The sequence below is a fragment of the Harpia harpyja genome, chromosome 4 (genome assembly GCF_026419915.1).
Source record: "Harpia harpyja isolate bHarHar1 chromosome 4, bHarHar1 primary haplotype, whole genome shotgun sequence".
NCBI lineage: Eukaryota > Metazoa > Chordata > Aves > Accipitriformes > Accipitridae > Harpia > Harpia harpyja.
In genome coordinates, this window is record NC_068943.1 from 33,054,769 (window position 1) to 33,078,957 (window position 24,189).

At 41.6% G+C, this 24,189-nt stretch overlaps 2 long non-coding RNA genes across 2 annotated transcripts in view; one reads left to right on the top strand and one right to left on the bottom strand.

The window, feature by feature from the left end:
* LOC128141447 (uncharacterized) overlaps positions 1–17,384 on the top strand; it is a 45,075-nt gene extending 27,691 nt beyond the window's left edge. Inside the window, exons 6-7 of the long non-coding RNA XR_008235038.1 lie at positions 5,719–5,870; positions 17,320–17,384. This is a non-coding gene — a long non-coding RNA (uncharacterized LOC128141447). The remainder of the gene's footprint in view (positions 1–5,718; positions 5,871–17,319) is intronic.
* LOC128141448 (uncharacterized) overlaps positions 1–22,926 on the bottom strand; it is a 79,821-nt gene extending 56,895 nt beyond the window's left edge. Inside the window, exon 1 of the long non-coding RNA XR_008235040.1 lies at positions 22,570–22,926. This is a non-coding gene — a long non-coding RNA (uncharacterized LOC128141448). The remainder of the gene's footprint in view (positions 1–22,569) is intronic.
* Positions 22,927–24,189: the final 1,263 nt, after the last annotated feature.

The following is a 24,189-nucleotide window of genomic DNA, read 5'->3' on the forward strand; positions in this document are numbered from 1 at the left end:
GAGAATAAAGTTGAGTGAATATTGCTACATTGAGATGTGAAAACATACTTCATCTATAAAGTCCTGCAGGAAATAATCATGAAAAAATAGGTCTTTCTGTTCATAAACACAGCTTAGGTACACGTGGTCTTGCGAGGTGCAGTACCACTACAAATTCCATGAAATGTTCTTTGATTGCATTACAAACAAGTCTGGCTAAGACATAAATAGAATGTAACTATCTGTTGCTATATAAGGAAGATAAGGTGAGGGAAGCATAATTTATAAAACAACCACCCAGCTTGCAGATCCTGCAATTCACGTGGCTGGCAGACACAGAAATAATTTCACAAATGAAAATGGAAGAAGCAAAATCCATGAAGATTGTGTTGAAGGTTTGTTTCATTTGACTTTTCTAGGATTATGAGGATCTCTATGATTATGAGATATATATATACACACACATATTATACGTATATTATACATACGTATATTGATATATATATATGGAAATAAATGTGTGAAAAGCTGTAAAAGAGGAATTTGAGTTACGTGCAAGAAATGTTTCAAAATAAGCTACAGGAGGATATTTTTTTATAGTACTTAAAACAACTGGAAGAAGTAAGGAGAGTTAATTCAGTCCTGGATCTGATAGCAATCAGAAAAAAGAAAAGATACTAGATCTAAAATGAAGACCTTATGAATGTACAATACTTTTGGTTTAGTAAAGAGACCAGAAAAAGGGTAAACATGTTGTGAAAATCACTGACAGAAATGTAAAGAGTTTGAAGAGTAATAGCAGAAAGCTGGTTCAGAAACAACATTGCAATAAACTAAGAGCAAGATTCTGCTGTAAATAAATGTTTAGTGAAGTATAAAGTAGGGGAAAAGAAAACAGAACTGGAAATGGGAACTTTAAGCTTGCCATCACGCAAAGATACAATAAAAAGGAAAGCAAGCTCGGGCCATGTGACGCTATCTGAGAAAGCCTAATTATCCGCTTAGTATAGTTTTGCTAATATGATCTGAAAATATGTGAAACTTTTAAAGTGACACGAGAAAGCAGATTTTTTCAAATGTCTTCAACTTTTCATTTTTCTCTTTGTTTCCAATAGAGTAATACTGAATAAAAGGAAATCGGAGACCACTGTCTACCAATCAGATCATTTATTTGAAAAGATAGTTGAAGAGACAGCAAACAAAAATGGTAATTGAAAATATAGAAAAGTATCTGAAAATATGAAGCGGTCCAGATTCTGTACCCCTGTTCTGCCCACTGGAGGTAGCCCAAGGTATCCAAAATCCATTCCTACTCACAGGCTGAGAATACGGCCGCCGTGGGGAAGTCACGGTCAGCCTAACGCTGGTCTGTCCCTCTCCCATGCCAACAGCTCTCCTCCTTTGCACGGGTTTGGTCGTGGGAGCGTAAGAAGCTATGCCTGCTCTCTACCAATTTTCAGCTGCACTTAATTTCTTAGATGACATCTGTACTAGAAAACAAAATGGACCACAGCCCAGTCAAGGGTCAGTAGCAAATTACAGCTCGCATTCACCTGGCTAACCCATCTGCTCTCCCGAAGCAGGGTAGCCTTGTTCCTATCGCCTGCTAAGAACAGTCCCTAACCCATGCTGTTCCCCAAACCTTGCCCTGTCTTACCTGAGTGCTTGTTGGCCTGGCCAAAAGCATGCCAAAGAGCATGCTAACGGTTAAATGGCATGGATTATCGCACGGTAGAGCTCAAGCACGTGCCTGGGCCCTCCCTCTTCAGCTCAGTTACACGGATGTAACCTTATGAACGACATCCAGTTGGCAATAATTACAGCTGTCCTAGCCTCTTCTAAATTAAAATCGCAATGGCATGAAAACCAGTAATCTATAGGTATCTTTCAGACTACTGTTTCGTGAACAGAAATGTCAATGAATGTATAAACTTGGATGTAATGTGTGACTTAATGAAAAGGAAAGAAAGCGTAGAACATCTGATAAATCAGTAAATGAAGAAAGTCAGAGGAGGACAGTAAAAGACAAAACAGTACTTATCTGATGTGGAAGTATTTTTAAATGGAAACTGGAAAGGCAGTTAGACAAGTGAATATTCTTTTTGAAATAAGCAAGGTTAGAATAAAGAAGTCGGTATATGACCATTTGGGTAAATAGATTTAGTTCATTACTAAAATGCAGTTTGGGTCCCACCTATGTGGACCTCCTTGCAGGATAAAAGCCTGAAATACAATGCATTTGCTTATGGTGTTTTATTCTGAGACTTTTGAGAAGGACCTGATGCTGAAGTGGGCACACTTCAATATAAAATAGTGACCTCATCGTGCACATGATGGCATAAGTGCTTTACTGAATATTTATACAGATGTCAAAAAGGGATATGCAATAATATCTTGGGATTAACATAATCTCTGTATTACTTGGACAGTTTTCCAGTATGTGATGTAATTACTATGAGGTTCCAGGTCATATTTTGACCTAGTGAGGTCACCGGTTATTTTCATGATCATTTTTAATTTTACAGGTTGTAGAAAACTATGTGCAGGATCCACAAAAAGGGGAAATAAAATTACATTTGTAGACTACTTTGTGACCTAGGATTAACTGCTTAAGTCTGAAGATAGAAAATAAAAAGGGAAGGGAAAATGTGGCAAGTCAGACACTGTTAGAACATAATGTGTGAGCATTCAGTTGAATACTGCCCTTTAAGTTTCTCAGAGGTAAAGAGAGGCAATAAACTGCTCAAATAAAAACTATATGCAGATTCTGAAAGGGGGTCAGCTCCTCTGGTGAGTGCTGAGGACAGAAAGGACATAAATAAATTGAACAAAGTTTTAGGATGCTATAGATCAAAGGAAGATGGCCAGAAGTTGAGAAGGAAGGTTGGGAGTAGGTGTTTGGAAACAATTCTTTGTAGGAAATTATTCTTAATGGAACACTGGGAAGCAAATAGACCATCATAACAACTATTCAGCAGTAAATTTGCCTGTAGATTAAGCACTTGGAGAAGCAGTCCTGCAGAAGTGCAGGCAGCTTTTCTGGAGGAACTAACTGGCTATTCTGGCTTTACTGTATTGCCATCAACCGTATGTGCAACACAGTGGGGAACTACGTTGGGAAAAATCCCTTCTGTAGTAGGAATGTATGATTCTGTACCTTCAGCTTGCTTTGGCTTCAGTAGAGTTATGTTCTTGCAAATAACAGAAATGTATTCTTGCAAATTATAGAAACTATGTTAAAAAAAGCAAGAGAATATAAATGAAAAATATAAGAAGGTAGAATTATATACACATAGATGGAGAAAAACATAAAGCAAATCTGTCACATATATTACATACCTAGCTGAAAAAAGAAGTGTTCTTTCTTATAATGACCTTGTTAATTTTGAAATGCAAATGCATTATATAAAATTATAATGTTATGATCCCCTTGAGCCTAGTTTTAGAAGATGACATGAAACAACCAAACAAAATATTTGAAGTTGTCCACTTCTCTCTGAATACATTACATATTCTAAACCTCACGCCTGCACTGCTGGAACTGGTAGTTCCTGTTTTGAGGAAAAAAGTCATTTTAAGGCCTCCATGAAAAGAGATTCTGAAAAATGTTATGGCAGATAATGCAGGTATGACTGTCTGCTAGAGGAGTGTTCATAAACTGCTTCTCTCTTCATTGCGAATACATTCTGTGCCCATTGCCCCTGCTTAACGAATCACTTGTTGCGGATTTGCCTTTCTGTGTTTCCTGAGGAAGTGGGGGGACGTAGTTTTTAGGAGCTGCTGGATGCTAAGTTGGAGCATGGCAAGGAGGAGTTGACTACATCAGGATTTTGGCTGAAGGGTAGAGGAATGGTAAAAAGGCTTTTCTGGCGATGGGGAATGGGTGGCTCTGAGCAGGAGTGTAATGCTGCTGGGAGCCCTTAAGCCCATTTACTTATTTAGTATATTGAGAGCACACCTAGCTATCGTGAGATTTGGGTGTTTTGCAGATGGATAGATTAACTAGATTACAAAGAACAACTACTAAATTTCAGGAATTCATTATGAAAGTACCCTATGAATAAACTGTATGAATATTAAAAAGCAAAACCAAACCGTAGAAACCACTTCTTAGAAGAACTTTCATATGCGACTGTGGTATAGTTACATAGTCTGTGCAAGTGAAGTAGAGCAAAGAGGCAGAAAATCTGGGCTAGATGTCATAAACCACTGCCCAGTTTTTCCACTTTTGCTTTTTTTATTTTCCTCTTTCCAAGGAAATAATTTGGAGATTCCTGGGGTAAATGATCTCTGGTTAAAAAAAGGTAAAGAGACTAGATTCTCTAAAGGCAGGCATCTGGAAATAAATGTGAAGACAGCCAGCCACTGCAGCATTTAGAGCACTTCTTTGATCTGCTGTTATCTTACATCTTTTGTTTTACTTTTCTTGGTCCAGAATAGTTCTGCTTTATTCAGACAAAACTCACTGAAAACAATGCAGAACATGACATACTTTGACCACAAACTAATAACTGTGTAAGCATCAAAAAGAGACTCCATAGTATACTTCAACTAGCACTGTCCTTCTACCTCCATTTCAGCAGACATTCTCTATTTTGAGACAATAGAGAGAGAGAAAGGCTTTGAGTCAAATGTTCATTCTGTTATGCTTGATTCTCAAAGAAAACTAGATTTATGCCTGCCTGCCCATCCATCTATCTGTCTGCTTATTTATTAAGAATATTATACTTCTTATTTTAGCTGTTAAATGTAAAAGTTGTAGTATTCCTAAGTAGAAGGTATACAAAATCCCTGTTTTATCCAGTTCTTTGAAGAAAAGGAAAAAAAATAAGAACAAGTGACTTAGTCTACATTCAAAGAAAATTAGGTGGCGTTACTGATTTCCAAAAAAGTCACTGAAGAGATGGACAGATGTATTTTGTTTCAAGGGTCTGTGGGGCCTGCTGCTCTAGAGTACCTCGAATTCCAAATAACATTGATACTACCTAGTCTGACAGATGGAGCAAAATCAAAGAACGCTCATACAAAATGGCCAGAATAAAAGTTAGTGAATAAAACTGTTGTACCTCTGTGTTAAAATAAAGTCTGGAAAAGGAAAATTATTTTGATTTCCAGGTAAAGGAGAATCCATAGGAGAGCACATGAGTGAAAAGGTTTTTGGAATGCAAGATGTATAAGCATGTTTCAAAAGAGTTGCATTTGTTTAATCTAGAGAAGACTGGGGAAAATAATCTGACACCTGAAGATTATGTGAAGAAGATGGTCATCAGTTGTCTTTTGTACCCAGTTGGGGAAGGACAAGAAAAAATTATCTTAGTTTACAGTGAAGAAGAACAGGCTACATATTTGGAAAATCCTTCTAAGTACAAGAAGTTAAAGTTACGTTAAATACAATTAAAGACTGGAACCAGGCTACCTGGCGATGCTGGAGCATCTTCCTCACAGGCAATTTAGAACAGATTAGACAAAAAGTTTCTGTCATCACAATGCTCTTACATCTATCTTCTTTCATAATTGTTGGCCCCACTCAATAAATAATGTGGACTATAAAGAAGTAATTTGAAAAATAAATTCAGAATGTGGAGATGAAATTGGATAGTCTGAACACGATAAATCATCAAAAATGCAGGTATCTTTTTTTTGTCAATAGGTGTATGCTTGTATTTTGTATGCCTTTTATATTTTTATTTTCACTTCTTTTAATTTTAAAGTTCAAATACATATAATTTCTCTTTACAGATCGTCGATAAGGGTAAAGCATTTTACCTGTTCATGCAAGCAGTACTATTACTCTGCTTCCGCTACTCGATCCTCCGGGCAGGAAGCTGGTATCAGCATTGCCAATACCCTTTTTCCTTGGCTTCTAGTTCTATCTAGCACATGCTCTTCAGGTATGTATAGCTTTGTAGATATTACGGGGAAATAGTGTGCATTCAAAACACATGTAGTTTCTTTTAAGTCACATATAGATAACTAGAGTTTATTATTTGACAGAATAGCTGAAAAAGTCTGATTCCTAAACAAAACCAGAACTTTGGTGATGAATTTTACTTTCCGTGGTTAACAGCCTATTTTTACTGTGATAAGTAAAGCCTGTTAGTAATAAAAATGCAACCTAGTATCTATGCTGTGATAATGGAACCCTAAAGTGAAATTAGTTAGTGATATTAGAAAGTATCACTTCTATTTCTGCTCCAAACCTCAAGATATTTTATTTTCCTGTACTCAAAAACAACATTAAAGGAAGTGTATGGTTCATGTTACCGACATTCATGGCCTTGATTATAATGTGAATCATTCGTGTATATGCTTTTGTTAGAGCATAAAATATGTAACATAAGAGAGCAAGGATATTGAAGGCATGAGGATCATTTGCCTATTCAGAATACAGACAGAATTCAGGCTGTTCAGAATACTGGCTAGCATGTCTGTTCTTTCTAAGAAATTCAGTTTGCAGGCTGATGAGAAAACCATTTTTATTTGTTACTGTGATAATCTGTTAGCTGCTTAAGGACTTACGGTTTCATATCAAACAATAATTAAAGTCTTCAAATTAAAGTGTTTATCTTCCAGTGTTTTTTCTTGTATTGGGTCTGTGACAGGAAAGGCTGTGAACATTTGCAAATGGACATTTTATTGTACCTTCTTCCCTCAAACTGTGTTAGAAACGTTTCAATTATTAGAAGCAGCTGTATTAAAAATGTGAATAGTGTACAGAGAATCAAGTGGCTTTCACTCAGTTAACCTCCCAGAGAGGAAGATCTAAGTAAGAGAACTAGCACCCCTTCACTTCTGTAGCTCGCTCTGTCTTGTTATCGTGGTATGGAACCAAGGGGTTCCAGTATAACGTTTCTGTTTCATACTGCACATGAATCATCTAGATTTACCTGGCTTTGGTTTATGTTGGGGTTTGTTTTAAAGTAGGAGACATCTACTTGTGCTATTTGAGAATTAACTTAGAAAGAGACCACCAAAGTCTTAAAACCTTTATAATACAAGCCAGTCTGGAGAAAGATTGTTGTCAACTTGAATGGAATTATTCAGGAATATGAATCACATACCACTGCACCTTTATATTAATACAGTTTATAGAGAAGAAAAACAGTACAGGTCAGAGCAGCTTTTGGAGGAACATGTCTAGGAAATAACTTTAGAATGTTTAACTCACTTTTTTACAAGGATAGGAAAATATAATTCCTGGATAGAAGTGAAATACTGCTTTAAAAAGGCCTCTGAAAGTTGAGTGACTTGACTTTTCATGAAAGTCAGAGAAGTAGCTTATGATCCAAGATGTTTCGTGAAGAGCAAATCATAGTTCTAAATTGTGAGATGCCTTAATGAATTGAACAAATTGAGAAAAATGAAAGAACTCCTGAGGCTCCTTTTACTTACAATTGAAATCTAAGGGTGACTGGTTTTACTTCTCAGAACTTGCTTTTCAACACGTATATTAATTTAATAATTTTTGTAATTGAACATTCACATTTATATTTATAGTTTGAAGTTATAAAATGCAAACTATATTTTCAGCTTTCCCATTTAATATTTTATCTAACAGTTTAGAAATAATTTTTGCTGACTAAAGAAAATATTTACTTAACCAGAGGGGATTTATTATGACGAGAAATTTAGTTTTCCTGCATATCTTCAGAGGCCCAATGCAGCTACTACAGAAATCAGCCCCCAGCAAGGTGCCTGTGTCTATTTTGGGTAGTATGATACTCAGAAAAATGTAGAGCTAATAATATAGAAGGACCTACCCCCCATTTTCAAAGGTGCCAGTGAATTTATCATTTAATAATTTTGGAAATATTACTTAAAGATTAAATAAGGACATTTGGAAACAGTAAGAATAGTTAAAGGGTGGTTAGGAAGAAAAAGAGTATATGCAGTTTGATTAAGTGAGGTAAACAACCATGTACAAGGAAACTGGAATGATATTTATTTAAGTTGGCAGGAGAATGTATAATTGGAGGTGGAATTGGGAAAACATGGTGTGCAGTTATTCTGAGTTATTCTATTTTAGCAGATGTAATAATGTTTTAAAGTGGTGGTAATCCCCTTATTTAACATAGCTGCAACTGGACTGGACAAAGTAGTAGAAACTGTACTTCAGAAACACAATCTTATGGTTGGATATGGGTTGGAAAGTGTAAGTGTTAGCCTTTAAGAGTGCAGAAGTTTTCTGGCCTATTTTGAGAAACAAGTAAGAAAATGTCAGAATTCAGAAAATATTCTCTGTGGAGTACTAGAAAGTGTATTTGTATGTAGTTTTGGGCTCTCCAAACTAGTATCGTGATGTGCAGTAACAGTATAAAGAGATGGCTGCTTTCTTAATGCAGTTCGTGTGTGTGTTAATTCGTATAGCCCAGTTTGCCATCTACGTTGGCCAAAGCACAGAGAGTTAACTCATCTGGGATGCTTTTGGCTGCTGCTTTGAGTGGTTGTGTAGATGGATTTTGTTGCTGGTGCGTATGTGTCCCATGAGTGCAAGGACAAAGTATGTGGACAATTTGAGGAGTCTGTTAGATGGTATCAGCAGACTACTACTTGAAGCACCCTCGTGTCCACTCTCCTCAGGGCATTAAATAGCGATGTGAGTACAAACATTCATCAGTTCATTATTTCCATCGTACCACAGAGATGGAAATAATGCAGTATATGTACTGTGTGATTCATTTAACATTATATGTAATACTATAATTAATTTCATGCAGTAAATTAAGTCTCCTTATGACCATTAGCAAAATACAGTTTGAGTTAACATACTAGATATATCTCTTTATATATGGATAAAGGAGTCCTAAGTTACTGGGGTTTAAGATTTTCTCTAGGGTGATTCTTCAGAGAGCAACACGTCCCGTAGTAACATTTCCTTTCTCCAGGAGGAAACATACAGCAGGGGAGGGAGGGAGATGACTTCCCTTGCACAGAAATCTATTTATTTCTGAATTCCACAAGTAAAGCTATAGTTATGATTTAAGACAGTGTCTGTTATTCAGTGTCCTAAAAGCTGTGATTCTGAGCTTCTGGGACATATCCATTGCCAGGGTCCGCTTGTATTGGCAGGGAAGGCTGATGGAGCCAAGAGGAGCGTGATTCCCAGCACAAGTTGCTGCCCAAGCACCCAGCAAGGGATCACAGATTCATCAGCAATATGGCGTGTCTTTGATTCGTGTATTTTAAAGTCCAGGGCCTGAAAAGACCTATTTATTACTTGCATGCTCCCTGCAGGGACCTTGATAGTGACTGGCTTTGTGTTGAGTGCCTTCTGTATTTATAGCCCCAATAGCAGTGACTGTATTTTCAGTACTGTGTTGTACATAGCGCTGAGTGACTTGTTGGTCTTGTGGCTCTTCTCTCTCATACTCTCTAGCAAGCTATCTGGCTTATTAGAAACAATAAACACCAGAAATAGATTCCCTTCTACAACTGACTGCAGAAGCAACTGTACCATTACAAATCGGTGACAGAGCCTTCTGTATCTACAACTTCACAGAAAGGGTGAGGGGGCTAGCGGTTCAGTGTCAACTATCAGTGCCTCAGCACTTTCATTTGCTATTTCAAATTCAGACTGGAGTAGTATCTGTAATCTCCTAACCAATCACTAATCCTCAGTGATTTTGAACTGCCAGCCTGCAAGATGTCTATTTTTACACAGGGGTCCATGCAGCAGAGAAAAGACATTAGATTCCTCATAGGAACACTGGGCTACATTAGAGTGCTGCCCTTCAGTCTTTCTCCTGAACCAAGCAGGAATTTCCTATCGGTTTTGTGTTCCCCCTGCCTCCTCCCTGAAAAAGTAGCCGTCATCACAGCCTGTCTCTGAAGATGAAGGACTGAAGAGTAGTACCGCGACAGGTGATTGATTCAGTTCACACAGGTCTAAAACTATATGATCTATAGTGCTCAGAGTTCCAAAAACAGCAACGTGGATTTGATACACATTGTAGTAGCAAGAGCTTTTTACTTCCTGGAGGAGAGATCCTAGACAGTAACAGGTCAATTAAATCAGCTTCTAGGTCATCTTTTAAGATCAGTGAAAACATCTCGGCATTTATAGTCTCTCACAAAACATTCTGTACTTCATCTGTGTTGTGCACAAAGTTGACTGAAACCACAGCCTTGCAACTACCTGGTACATGCCACATCAGATGTCTATGGTACACAAAGAAGTCCTCTCCTCATAAAACTCCGAACAAACGATACTCAGTACAGTGCTGTCTTCATACTTTAATGTACCAAGGGTCTGGGTGACAGACAGGTCTGTTCAAAGAGAGGGATTTGCTCACATTCAGAATCTCTGTGATGCTCAGGGGATGCTTTGTCTCCATATAAACATCTCAGAGTCAGGACCCTCTGCCTTGAATAAAAAGTACATTCGGTTTTGTTTTTCAGGGACATACCAAGCAAGTGCCGATAGTCAATGTGATAATTAATTGTATGTTTTGTCAACAAGCCAGTGAGGGGCAAGACCATCTTCAGGAACTTCTGTGTGACATATGGGTCTGCATTAAGCCAGTCAGAACCAGGCAACGCTTGGGGTTAGAGCTGGTCACGTTAGAGGCTCTGAGCCTTTCTCACCTTCAGCATATCTCACCATTGTAGCGGGGAGTCAACAGCAATGACCTGTCTTCCAGAGTTACGTTTGTCAAATGGGGACTCCTAAACGTGTGCTTGTCCATAACAGACACGAATAGGTGTCCTGTTCTAACTACAGGGATGCTGAGAGCTCTTGAAAAAATGTTTTGTTTACCTCTTTAGTAACATGGGGTTTGTATGCCTTTTTTTTTTTTTAACCTTTCTTTGTGCCTTGTGAAATTTTCAGTACAGTCTTTTTACCTGCTTAGCCAAACATGCTCTTCCGAAATAATAACCAGATCGTGCAGCCAAACCCAGTATGATTATAGCAGATTGACTGGGCGTTGCCTAGGTGAAATCTGCTGACAGAAACTATTTTGCAACAGATCATTTTGTGTCAAATAGAGTCACTTTAACTAGAGTTACTCACAAACCTAAATGAAAAGACTTTCTGTTTGAGTATCCTAGCATCGTCAGTCTCCCTTAGCCTCTTCTACTTCAGTAGTAAGGGACTGTTTAATAGCTTTGACACTAACTGGAGTTGACATAATTTCTCTAGAAGTGCATTTTTCTGCAATAGCTGCTTATCTTCTTCTGTACAGGGATACAGTGTAACTTACCTTGTAGTGAGTTTTCTGAAAGGCCTTTGTTTATATTTTTACCTAAGAACGGAGACCTGTCTTACCTATTCGTACAATTTTTTACTAATAGAAACTGGGCTTTCCTGTCTGTCTGAGAAATATTCCTGTGCCTTGTAAAACACATAGCAGGGAAAATGGGAGTGTACTGCATGGGTTATGAATCTCCTGCTGAAATAATAGGAAAGTCTCACAAGCTTCTGCTGTTTTAGTTATGATGTTAACTGTGCCCACTTAAGGTCTACTGCCAAACTCTAGAAACAATGCCCTCCTCCTTTAGAGGAAGCTTGAACTACTTCATCTTTGGTTTTCTACTTCAGTTTTTAGATAAAGTTTACATTGGTTCCTTGAGCTTTAGTTCTTAGCAAGTAATTTTCTTAGAATGGGGCTGATTTCTGTGGGTTGGCAAATTCTCTTCATTTCCACTCCCTACTATTCTTTTAGATTCTGCTTGCAGAAAGACCAGCAGGGTTTTAAGAGCACAATATGCATGACTGCATCTTTTCCTCTAATGCATCTTCCCTAACAGTGGGAAAGAATGGCTCTCTCAGAATGTGCTCATCTAAGCTTCCAGTTCCCCAGGATCTTGGAAGGACTTCTGTGCAATAGCAGCTTCAGCATCTGCCACAGATAGCAGGCAAACTGGTGGTTGATTGGCAGAGCTCAGAAGAAATAGATTTCCAGCACAGGGGCAATGGACTCTTCTTCAGAGACTTTAATTACAGCACCCCTCTAACACTTGTTCAAAACAGCAATAAATGTTTTAAAATCACCCATGAAGGATGGAGAGGGATCGACTTTTCACCTTCTCCATCAGTAAAAAAATGAGGGTGCATCAGATGAAGCTGGCAGTAGGCAGGCTCAAAGCAAATAATACCATAAATTATATTGTTTTATATGTTCATGGGTAATATACTCATGCCATTCTTTGCCTAAAGACAGTATGGATGAAAGAAGTTCACATGGATCTCAGGAGAGACTGCACAAGACCTTGGAAGAGAGATGGAGTAAAGGTCACTGACTAGACAAACCACATCAGGCTCAGGAAACCCCCCCGAGCTAAAACAAAGTTGGATGCTGGAACCCATGGGCATTATCAGATGTGCTTGTCCTGGTCCTGCTGTTCTCCGAGAGAGTACCTGGGTAAGAATTGGCTCATGCCTGCTGTTGGAGATAGGTAAATGGGCCAAGTGCATGCCTGGCCTGAACCAGTCTGACCTCTCTTGTATTCTTAAAATAAGGTTTATTTATGAATCTTGGCCTACGCGCAGTCTTTGCAAAAATGGAACAAAAATCATTTCAGGACCTTCCCCTCTTTAAATTCAACCAACTAGAGCCAGCCTTAGTCAGTCATTCTCATTCCTTTTACTGCACTGTCAGCTTTGCTAACTACATAGTCTGTGGTATGTCAAAGATTTTATGACATATGTTAATGAAATGCCTCCACCTCACCTCTTTTTCCTCACTTCATCATGCCCTTACGTAAAACCAAAATTCATTCATCTTTATCTTTTTAGAAACTTGCTGCTACCACTGTAATTTTAAGCAGTGACTTGTTCCTTATGCTGGCCTTCAGATTCTCTCTACTACAGAGAGGAAATCTTTGAGCCCACCAAAGAAAAGCATGAGAAAATTAATAGAAAATCCATGGGATAGTGTTGTTTACATCACAGTAATTTGGGAGGAGGAATTTCATTCCGATCCTTGTTAAGTGAATAAATCAAATCCACAAATCTGTAATGCCAAATCTGTAAGTCATGTTCCAAAATTCAGCAAGCCAGGATCACAACCTTTGGACATTCTCAGAAATAACTTTCCTTCTCCTCCTTTCAACTTGGGGAGTTGTCCTGACAGTAGGTTTATCTTCCTAAGACACTTAGCAAGGACAAGGAAATTCAATGGGAAGTCTCTATATTTAGCAGAGATTAAGGTGGTCGATGCTTACGTTCAATTCCCTGGTTAGCTTAGAGTTCTTCCAATTTTCAGTAGATAGGCATAGGTGAACGCAGCTAGAGCTCGAGGAGGAAGGGAATAGGAAGGGATGGAGGTACACGGGAGGATCTAGAGCCCTTCATAGCATCCTTTCACCCTCTGCCTCCTGCTGCTGGTAAATCTGCACCTGAAGAGCCAGCGCTTAAAAAAAAAAAAAGCCTCTCTTGTTTGGCTTTTTACTTTTAACACCTCAGGTGTTGAGCAAATGAAGGCAAACCTCTGTGCCAGGGCTCTGTCTCTTTAACTTTGTATGTACACCAGCAGGCACAGTAGGAACCCATTCTGTTCTGAACATACTATAGCATAAAAGGCTGATAAATCAGAAAGGAAGGAATCCACATTTTCTATTACTCCTGTGGCCTCCTGGAGTGATTAATATGTTTAATGAGTTCTATATGGACGCTTTATTTAAATTAAATGTTTCTTTTTTAACAAGACCACTTAAAATTAAGTATGGAAGTAGGGCAGCTGGTATTAAGGTTAAATTTACTACAGTATTTTAAAATAACACAATAAAAATACTATGCAACACATTTTTTGATGCCAGAGTTTTAGAGAAAGTCAAACCACTGAAGGGGTGGAAGTCACTGGCAGAGCAGTTGGACCTATAACCTACAGAATGCTGAACCTGCTTCCGATAGCTTTTTTTTTTCTCTTTTAATGTACTCATCTACTTTATAATAATGACTAGTATGTTCAAAATTGAAAAATCCACCGGGAGATGAAAAAGCAGGCAATTTCATTTTTTCTCATCAGGTCCATGAATGAAAACTGTTATGAGGATGAGATGTATTAGTACTAAAGTCTTGATGGTGGTGCTGACCAGAAACAATCACTTCAGTTCACCAACCAGCAGTGATTAGTCCTTGTTGAATAAATCAGCTTTCAGTGCAGTATGTTCCAATAATTTTTTTTTCTTACGTGTTATGTACATCTACGGTTATTTAATTTAACTGATGAAAAATGAAGTGCTCTTTTGCTACATTTTAATTGAATTCCATTTTCCATCTACACACAGTTTACGAACTATAATTGGAAGGCTGAATCATGTGGTAAAGAAAAGCCATTAAATTTTCTATCGTAAAATGTAAAAATTGAAGAATCAGAGGTTAGTTATATAGATGATTAAATAAAGATTGTACAGGCATGAAATAACAATCTGGATAGCAAAAAGAACCGTTATTTTGTAAAGAGGGTATATTTAGTTGAATAAGGGCCTTTAAAATAAAAAAAGAAGAAAAGCAAATGTAAAACCAGATCAAAATAGACTGCGTAAGACAAGGTCTTTCTCTTTTCTGTTTTCAAAGGTAGCTAGAATTGATAACTGGACTCAGAGACACAAACCAAGCCACCCAGCCTGCCGGTAACATGCGCTTGTAGTTCTGGGTCCTAAGCAAACACAATATGGGCCTTGCAAGTGCTTTAGAAAGCCCTGGCTAATAATCAGTTGTCCAGGAGTCCCCTCTGACCTGCGCCGGCCCTCCTTCGCCTTGGAACAAAACCCCGGCAGCCGCTGCTCGTACGAGCCATGGTGGTGCAGAAGCCGCAGCCCTCGCCGCCGCCTCTGCCTCCCCTGGCTTGCTCCCTGCGCGCAGCAAGGGAAACCTGCCTCCGCAACCTGGGTTCAGAGCAAATTAAAGCAAGCTGGGCAGCTGAGTTACCGGGACCTGCCTCAGAATAAGGTAGAAGGAGATGACCTGGGGTTAGAGGACCCTGACTATCAAGTGTGTTGCCTTGACAAATAGTAATTGCTTGACAATTGCTCTAGGCTTGCAAAACATATGTTATCGCATTCATGCTGTATCCACTGATAGAGGTTGTTTTCATTACACGTACTGGATATTTCTAACTCCACTGAACCTACTGATGTGTGAAAACATAGATAAGTTCAAACCAGAGGTCTCCAACTTGAAAGTCTGGAACTTGAAAGTCTCTCCTTTGTTTGAGTTACTCCTTTTGGCTAGCGGATGTCTGTCTTTAACTCGAGAATCGGTCTATGTCCAGCATCTACAGTGGTCTTTGAAATGCTTTTTTTTTTTTTTTTTTGAATGGTGTCTTTGTTAGGGCTGGAGAAGTTTCAGTGAAAGAATATCTCGGTTTTGTGCTTGGTGAAGGCTATCGTATTAATTATCTCCTTGTACAGGTTTCAGCATTAAGGCTGTTGGACACATTAAAGAGCAGTCCCCACTCACAGCTCGGTGTTTAAGGCATGTGCAGAAGTTCAGCATTGATTACATGTTTTATACTCTGTAAGAACTTAAATTTTTTGGTCTGTACTGTAACAGAACTTCCTTTTGACCTACTGTCTACAGTTACTGTTTCTTCCCCGTTCAGCAAAAGTTTTAGTGATAATATAAACATAAGCCTCTTCCAGTTGAAAAAGATTTTATTTTCTTTGAAATAAAGTACTCCTTTTTCTGAAAAGCTGCTGAGTCTCTCCCTGAAATAATCTTATCTTTTTATGTTTTTCCTTATACCTTAACACGTGTCTGCTTAGGCACTGAGAAACTTCTCAGTGCAAGAAAGGCTGTAGAGAGATGTAAAAGATGATAGGAAATTTTGGGGGGGGATATAGATTGCTAAAATAAAAAAAGGGAAGGGGAGGCAGCATGCGACGTATAGCACTTGTATGGGCTCAAGTGGTTCGAGAGGTGTATGCTTGCTGTATTAAAGCAAAGGGGGCAGGAGTCTGTCAGGGGTCAGTACATGGTCACTCATGACCTCAGGGCCATAGAGAGGTAGAATCCTTCTGACATGATTTGCAAGAGAATGTGTGGGCTTTGATTCATTCATTTACACAGCATCAGAAATTAAATAGGATGCTGCTTTCTTATTTGGTGAAGACTTCAGTCATCCAGCTCAGCATCTTCCATTAAACTTCTTATCTTTCCCTCCATTTTCATGTGCCTCTTGCGTACTTCCAGCAGGCTCTCCCTCTAGAATGATGAATCTTACGCATGCAAAAAGGGCAGTTTTGCTACTACTTGTGAATTTGTTGTCATATGACACAACCTGTCATTATTTTAATTCTTGCTTTCAAATGAAATGTCTGCCAGTCTGTATGCTGAAATTGTGTATTACTAACAACTACGACAGTAATACCTAGATGTAATACACAGCTTTTTATCTATAGATCTCAACCTGGAATGAGACTTTGTTCCTTTTAAAACTCACAGCACTGAGGTAGAAGTGGCTGAGGCAAGATTAAACCCCATTTATAGCTTCTCACCGCTGGGCCGCTTGACCGATGATACCGTAATGCTACAGCTCTTCCAGCGCCAGCGTGCCCCTGACTCAGCCCAGCATCTGTGCAGAGCTTTGTGCAAATTCTCCCACCGCACCCAAAACTTCCCCTTTTCCAACAGGAGGAGGCTTGTGGCTTCCTTCCACAATTCCCACAGAAGGATCCTTCCCTGGGGTGAGATGCGAGGCTTTCACAGGGCCCTTTCCCAGTCAGGTCTTCGTATCTCATTTGAAGAGTGTGGGAGGCTGGTGAGGATTTCGATCACTGTCATTTTTGGTTCTTTTATGTGGAGGTAGGATACAACATGAGAACTCCTTTAAGGGAGATCTTCCTAGCTGGATTAGGTTTTTGACATTCAGGAGGCACCGCTGAATTCTGGAGGCACCTTGCCTCTGGAACTATGACTTCTGTATTTTGAAAAGACACATACATGGGTGAGCAAAATGTTGCTGAACACATACTTCAGACCTTAGGTTGGTTTAGACTTTTTATAACCTTACTATATGTAGCCTTGGGACATCCTGTAAGCATTATTTTGTCTCTTAGATTCAGGGAGAGGGAGGACAGTTTTAATTGTCCCTCTCTTAGAATCGAAAAGCCATTGGCGAAATTCTGAGTCAGGGACAGGATTACGGCCCTCATTTGAACTCCCACTCCAAACCTTGGCCAAAACACCATCCATCTTCCACCTTGATACGGATTTAACATCAGCTGTATGATTAAACTTGAAATGTCTGTAGGAACAGTAACTAGCAGTCTGCGCTCAGACAGTGGGATGAAAGAGAGAGCAATTATATTCTTTAAGGTGTTAATCCAGTTTATTTAAGCATGTTCAGGAAATTATGCCAAGTCACCTGATCTCTTGTGTCATTTATTTATTTACAGGTCTACTTTACCTGTAGTGCTGAGCTATCGTGATAGTTTGTTTTTTACGACTTGGGGCAAGCGTGAAGCTTTCAAAACCATGTGTCAAAGGTAAGTTAGTTCAATAATATTCTTATTTGTATATGCCCCTGAAAACACCGTACATTTACAGGGGAAGTTTTCATCACTTAATTGAAGGCTCAGCTCTGGCGATAAGTCACAGTCCTGAGTGAAGGATGTTGAGAAGCAGTGTGTGCTCCCGCAGGGAGCTCAGAGAGAGATTTTCTCCCCACGCTCCCCAATACACTGAGGAAGCATGTGTCCTGCACCAGCTCTTAAAATAGTGCAGCCTCATCCTTTCCTTACAGCTCGCAGGGCAGGGGTGGGGAGCGAAGGTGAAAGGATAGTAGCCCAGATCCTTCTTCCAATTTTGGGTCTGGTTTTCCCGGTTGAGTGAAGAGAGCATTAATTGTGCATGACCATTATGGGAAAGGACCCTTTGCTCTCAGCCTTCGCAGTTCTGACATAGGCCAGGTTTAATCTAGTCTGTGTTAGGAGAAACTAAGTACCCTTACAGGGTTATAATGAGCTTCCCCCTCATTTTCATTTTCCCTCAGTGGTATGTAAATCATTGCTTGTAAGGGATAAAAATCCAAAGGAGTTACGAAACTGAAGTGATTGCACTAATGTGGAGCTCCTTCTAGTTAGTCTGCAGGGTTCATCGCACTGTTTAGTGTTGTAAAACTAAAATGAAATAAACTCTGGATCGAAAGAGACTATCTGATATTTCTCTAACCAGCTAATAAAACTGACAAACTGAAGTAGATTACTAAAGAAATCTTTACAAGCAAGCATAGACAATGTGCAAGTCAGGAAATGGGTTTGTTGGAGTTTCACATGTGGGTAGGGATTTAAAAGTTATCCAGATATAGTAGTTCACAGATTTAACTTGGAAAGACTACCAAAATTAATATTTAGTCAGTAGTTGTGACAGCCAATCAGTACACTGTCATACAGTGGAATCTTTGTGAAATTTATTATTTTATAAGAAAGGATGTTCATGCGCATACCACGTTCAGGCAGAAACAAGGATACTGAGAGTCCTGAAAAGGTACAGTGGTTTCGATATTCTGTTTTGCCAGCTAGTGTTGCCTAGTTTCCGGTGTATTTATTTTTTACTTCTTTGTGCAGTCTAAAGAGCGTATTTCTCATCTGATGAACGACTACTGATTTCCTGATTTCCATTCCTCTTTTACAAAAGATCTATTTGTAGCTGTAATCCATGCTGAGAGCACTTTTAGTCTGTGCTAGGTGTATCTTGTGTACACCTTCGGTACACATTTTAAAGTAATGCCCTGATGGGCTAATATCATCTATACATATGTAGTATTCAGACTGTTAAGTGTACACGCAGAAAATATTCATGACAACTACTACAGTACTTTAAAATATTCTGAAAAATATATTACTTTTTATGAAGCATTAATGCAAAGCTTGGGAAAACAATACTTCTCATTTCCAGACACTAGAAATGAAACCTGCGTAAAGGTTTCTCCAAGAACACTATCTCTCTTCAGTTAGAAGGGTCATGCCATCACTGGCTAGCTGCTGGAAGGAAGAGAGAGTTTTCTTTTCTTTCCCACTTTCCATAAAACACCAGTTACTATAAAAGGATAGCTGGAGCTGTGCTGCTTTCTTCCTGTGCCTCGGGCTCCATTTTTAAAAACTTTTTTTCTCCCCGTGTCTTATCTATTGTGAATAACTACTGCACTTTCCTGATGTTAATAGTTTTGTCATACGGCTGCAACAATATAAAATGGACATTTTGGATAACTTAAGAGCTGGGTACAGGCTTCTAAAAAGCAGTAACTGGACTTGCAGTCTTGTTAGTTATGCATGGCTGCTGCTTGTTAAAGTGCTACTGTGCAAAAACTGAAACACTGGAACTGCCTGCTTGCAGAACCAGGAAGACTATGCCGTCTGTATTGGTTGAATTTCCAAACCCAAGTTAGTAAGACCCTTTGCAACTGAAAAGATAGAAATGTGTTTAGAGTTTTAAATGAAAGCTGTAGAAATTCATAGCACAGGCCTTTATGGTCACTGGAGAAAACGGCTTGTTATCATTAGGAATTACGAGGCTGCATTTTTTTAAACAAGCTGGGGGGTGAAGTACAGAATTACGGTACAAAAAAATGAGAAAGTATCAGACACCAAATGGTACAGTCAGAATGGTCACAGAAGCAATACTACAGCAGAAGTTGACTGATAATCTTTTTCAAGTGTGAAAAGGGAAAGGAGTGGTCGTTCAGATAATCATATGCTAAATTACTCTTGTATGTAATTTGGGTAATCAAAGGAAAAGCAGGCTTAGATAAATTAATAATAAACAAGCCTTATTTTTATAAAACTGAGAAAAATATTATCTTGATCTTGCAGACCTAAAAAGCCTTTGTACTGTAACATAAAATTAAGTAAAAACTGCATCCTGTATGTATTAGAATGCAGGTTTCAGCCTCCCAGTGAGTTAATACAGTTTCACTTTTCTTTGTACTCTAGTAACCCAACTCTAGTCTCCAGTGCTTTTTGATAGTTAAACCCGAAGGTGCTATTAATGTGAGGAGGTGTGTATGCCTGTGCACATACATATATCTATATCTCTCTCTCTATATATGTATGTACCTCCTTCCTTAATGGATTAATTCAAGACATAGAGGTAATACAGAGAAAGTATGCTTCTATTTTATTTGCTAAACACTAACACCTTTACATGTGGGATATTGAACTGACATTTGTTTATCATCTCTGGGAGTGTGGCAGATCTGCAGAATGACTAATACCAATCCCAAGGCCAGAAATTGAGAGCAAAGCGGGTCCGAGGTACACAGAAACTTAGCTCACGGTGACGGAAGCTGGCTCCAGTTCCTGTGCCTCAATCTACAAGCCACCTCCCTACCCAAGCTGCTTTTCCAATAACACATCTATTTTCCACCTCATGCCTCTACCCACCTTTTGTTTTCAGAAGACGGACAGTATTGGGGTTTGCTTTATACCGTTGCCGCTTTGATGTCTCTCTGTGACAAGCTCCAGAGCCGCAGAAGCAGCCTGGCAGCAGCGCTCGAGCCCCAAGAGCCGCAGAACTTGGGGAGCCCTCGAGCCGGTTACAGCTCTCGGTCACTGGCCAAGCCATTGCTCGCAGAAGTTAGCATGCTCAAGTTGACATTGATCCCTCAAGGGACGAGCTACCAGCTAAACAAAACTGGAGCACAGGGCTAGCCAAGCATAGATTCCCTGTGACCCCGTGTCAGGACCTGTGATCCTGTTGTAAAAGCCAGCTATGTTACCTCCTTGCCCTCCGAGACTCCCAGGGAATCCCTAAGGACATGGCGGGGGCGGGGAGAGGGGTATTTACATCTCCTTCGTGTCTCCGTCCCAATCTTCTTTTTTGGTTTGGGGTTTTTTTTTTGTAAAAACAAGAGGCGATGGCATACTTCAAAAAGGAACGTTTGTTCCCTTACGAAGGCTTACTGCAACAAAGCAAGAATAATTTGCCCCATTAATTATAGATAATGGAAAACGTGTAAGTATCTACGTGGTTAAAGAAGCAAGCGTGCTGTCATTGACAGTATCACGACTGTTGTATACAGCCTGGAAAGGCAGATGCGCTTGAATTTTACTGGTAGGTCGGAATACATAGAAGCCAGGAGACCTGTAAAGCCCAACTATCAAATATACTGAGGGTAGAAAACCTCATTTGCTCGTGCAGAGGAAATAGAGCAAAGATACACCGCAGCAGAGAAAGCTAGCAGGACAAAGGAGATACTATTGACTCATTCCAGACTGCCGACTTCGCAGCTCAACTCCGTTTCCTTTTAACTTTTGTAACAGTAGGAGCTCAAAGCTTCTCCGTCTATTTTCTGCACAAATACAGAAACACCCAGACTTCAAAAAGTAATACGCTTTGAAGAAGCCCAAACCATTAACGCATTCAAACCTGCGAGTACTACTAAACGGGGGCTCGCAGTTGCAGGGAGTAAGTGCTGATGTTTTAGTAATTATTTTACGCGGCTGCGTTCTGGCACACCGTTCTCGCCAAGCATCAGTTTGTAAAATGCTTTTTGTTGTTTTTAGTGTGATACGGATGTATTGACTGTGCCGTGGGTAAGTACTACTTCAGTATTTTCACAGACCCAAGTAAAAACCACCCACTTTTTTCCCCCCCCAGTAGCACGCTGCAACAAGTTCCTAACCCTGTAACATCACACTTGTAACACCGGGGAAAGCATACCATGGGTGAAATTTAGATTTTTGTCCTCGCTGCTTCAATCTATTTCCCATTTAAAAAAAAAAATTTAAAAAAAATTTAAAAATCAGCTTTTTATTGTCCACTCTGGACAATTCGGGGTCCGAGCCCCCCCCCCCGAGCATGTCCCCCCCCGAAGGAGACCGGCCCCTCGCCTCCCACCTTGCCCCCCCCCCCAACGAAGCGGGCGGGGCGCGTCGGGCTGTCACTCAAGCGACGTCACAATACGCCTGTAAACACGCGGGCGGGCGGGGGCGCCTTTTCCCACCCCCCCCACCCTCCCAACCCCCCCCCCCGGCCCCGTCCGGGGCCGGGGGGGGGGGTTGGGAGGGTGGGGGGGGGTGGGAAAAGGCGCGCCCCCGCTTGCTTCTTTACGCGCATGGTAGCGGCACGAAAGGTAGCATCACTGGGGCAGGGGATGACGTCATTCTCCCTCCGGCCAGTAACTGCCTGCGCTTGCACCGATCCGACTGGCAAAGCTTTGGGGGGGGGAGGGTGTTTGTTTTACGCGTGATCGTATCAACATCTCCCCCCCCCCCCTTTAAATCCCGCTCCGATCATCACCCCCCCCCCCCCCCCGCAGCGGGGTGCGGAGGAGGGAAGGGTTTTTGGGGTTTGGTTTGTTTTTTTTTTTGGGGGGGGGGGAGCCCCGCGTTGCGCTGTGCCGAGCGGTAAACAAGTCTAACTTGCTTGGGGGGGGTGACCCCCCCCCACACTTCCCCCTAACAAAACCCCGTTTCATAGCAGCTTTTGTTCGGCGGGCAGCGGCTACCGTGTCGCGTCCCCCCCCCTCCAAATCCGCGGGTCCCCCGTGCGCGGTGGCGCTGACCCCCCCCAGCACTAAGCACCTCCAAACCAACCCCCCCCCCCCCGGAGCGCCTGCCCGCTCTCCGGGGCAGCAGGCAGGTAGGCAAGCAGGCAGCCCCCCCCCCCCCCCGCCGTAGAAAAGGCAGTAGGTAAATGACACTTACTGTCAGAAGAGGGGGGGGAAGCCCTTCTCTCGGTGCAAAAGCGAAATAACCACTCGCAGGACGTTGCCAGTATAGGAGACAGCGAGGAAAAAAAAAATAAATAATCTTCCAGTAGCGTAGGGCGGAGGGGGGGGGGGAAGGAGGGAGGCTTCGCCTCTTCACCGGAGAAAAATAAAATTAAAAAAAAAATTAACCGTGCTCTCCTCCGCCCCCCCCCCCCCCGGGTTGCCTTTTTTTGTGCAGTTTCAGCAAAGCTGCGAGGAAGTTGGTCCTTTTGTTCCACTATTTATAGATTGCGTCAACATTGCGAAAAGGAGAAGGCGGAGCGGTGGCACTTACTCCTCGTCGGGGGGGGGGGCGGTGGAAGATATCGGGGTGGAGGGGCGGGGCGGGGGGGGGGGAAATACAAACCGGGCGAGGAGCGCCCAACCGAGAGGCGGGCCCCCCCCCCAGGCGGGGGTCCCCGCCTCTCGGTTGGGCGCTCCTCGCCCCCTCGCCCCCCCCCGGGGACCCTGTTGCGGGACCCCTCGTTTGGGTGCTGGGAGGGCAGGTGCACGCACCGTCCAGCCCCCTTTATATTATTTTTTTTTTCTTTGCGAGGTGATAGAAGGGTTAATTTAGGGAAAGGGGAAGGGGGGGGCGAAGCGTGAAACTTAGTCTCATCGGCAGCCGAGAAAAGAATTTTTTTTTTTTTTGGGGGGGGGGTGGCACTTTTCTGGCCGCTGGCCAATGTTTCTAAAGTGAATGTAAACAAAGAAAAATGCAAACACGGGAGGAAGGCCTTCCACCGCCGCCGAGGTTGGGGAATGCCGTTCCCAGACGGGTGCTGAGCTTTGCTCACCCCCCCCCAGACCCCCCCCACCCGTCCTGAGCGCCCACGGTCACCCCTCCGGTGGGGACGGTGCAGGGTACCAAGCCTCAAAAGAAAACCCCCACCCCAAAACCCCACCCCGAAAAGCGTCGTCTTGGTTTTTTTTTTCTTTTTTTTTTTTTGCTTTCAACTCGGTGTTTTTGTTTGTTTTTTGGTTTGTATTTTTTTTTTTAGTTTTTTTTTGTTTCTTGGAGAGCGAAGGTTCGCCCCTCCCGTCCCGGGAAGGCCGGGCCGCCGTGCCCCGGGCGGGCGGAGGCCGGGAGCGGGCTTGTCCGAGCCTGCCGGGGCCGCTCCCGGCTCCGGCCTCGGGGCTCGGCGGACCTGCTGGGGTGTGGGGGGGGAGATTTCAGGGGACTCCCCCTCCCCGGAGAAAAAAACCTCCTCTGTTTAGACGGGGAAATCCCGGTTTGCCAGCCCCGGGGCCGGCGGGGCGGCACTGCGGGGTGAGAGAGGAGCTGGAGGGAAGGAGGAAGGCTGGAGGCGTGAGTGACCGTGACCAAAACACCCGTGACGGACACGGGGGCGATGCCCGCGCCCCGCAGAAGTACCGCCGTCGGACCGGGCGAGGTTCGGGTCTTTTTTTTTTTTTCTTTGTCTCTTTTTTTTTTTCTTTCCCCCCCGCTCCTTGCTTTCGTGAAATCTCTGCCCGGATAATTTCCCTCGTAGTAACGCTTCGTGACAACGGCTGCCTTCCCCACGATGATTTTTGGGGGGGGGGGGTGAGGGGGCAGTGCGAGCCCTTCGGAGAT